A 1,373-nucleotide genomic window follows, 5' to 3' on the forward strand; every position below is an offset into this window, starting at 1 on the left:
AGAGAGAGAGAGAGAGAGAGAGAGAGAGAGAGAGAGAGAGAGAGAGAGAGAGAGAGAGAGAGAGAGAGAGAGAGAGAGAGAGAGAGAGAGTGATTGAAGGAGGAAAGAAAATAGATTATAAATGTGTGCAGGGGAAAAGTTGTGCGTGTATGAGTAAAAGAGGGTGGTTTGGCTATGGTACGAGCGACCGAGCGAGACCGAGTTCCGCCCTCGGCTCAACTCGGGATTGTCCAGGCGGGGAGAAGCCATTGGCGTAGGCCAACACTGAAACCGTATATATACCCTTTACACACACACACACAGCGACGCTAGCTTGACTGTAACATATATATGGTTGAGCGCGCTGGCGCACACGTGTGTACAAGTAGATTCCTCCCTATGAGCTTTAGGGGTCCCGTCAGCGAACTCTCTCTCATCGGCCCGTCCCGTTTGCCGTTTTCCCCCTTTTTGAGTGGTGGTGGTGGTGGTGGTGGTGGTGTATCGCACCGTCGCTTATCCACCCGCTATACGTAGAGAAAGCAGTTCCAGCCTGCCTCTGTCTACCAGTCCTCTCAGTGTCCCACCGCACGCCGTACCGTTTACAACTATTTCTTCTCTTTTACGGATAACCAATTTTATCCTAATCCAGTCAATATACGTGATTGTATACTGTATTGTCATTTATATTTTTTCGTTTCCGATTTAAAAAAAATTTTTTTGCAAGAACTCCACTATTCCGCATGTAGGTATAAATGATAAAATTGATTTTTTTTTAAAAATCCATAATAAATGTGAAGGTACAATTTTTAAAGAGTTTTGATAGAGTAATTAGAATGTGAATACTTTGTTCAATTTTTTTTTATTCTTTAGAATGTTTGGTTCCTGATTAAATCACATGTGTTTTTAATTTTTATTTCTGAGTAATTCATATATTATTATATGGAAAATTCAATAAACACTAATTAATCAATAAAATAAAAAAAAAAGCCAAACGAATTGTATTGTTATGGAACGGAATTAATGTCTGTAACAATGTGACAAGTAAAATTGAAAAACCAGTAATAATTTTTTGATCTTTTACACATGATCGGTGATGACACAGGTATATATATATATATACATATATATATTCCTCCCCAACTCTATTCTCTTGTATTTTGCGTCTCTCTCTTTCTCTCTCTCTCTCTCAACCCCATAACCACTACCACACCCGCCTGGCGCAACACACTCTGCCCCCTCTCACCCGACGCCTTCTCCCACCCAATGAAACAATCGCCATCTCACTCTATCTCACTAGGCTGAATGTATCCAAGTGGAGGAGAGAGAGTCCCGTTTGAGTGGTCGCTTACGCGCTGAGCACGCGCTAGTGCCAGGGTACAGTATACCGGGGGAAG

Source organism: Diachasma alloeum, unplaced genomic scaffold (assembly GCF_001412515.2).
Source record: "Diachasma alloeum isolate Michigan unplaced genomic scaffold, Dall2.0 Dall_scaffold_00185, whole genome shotgun sequence".
NCBI classification, from domain to species: domain Eukaryota; kingdom Metazoa; phylum Arthropoda; class Insecta; order Hymenoptera; family Braconidae; genus Diachasma; species Diachasma alloeum.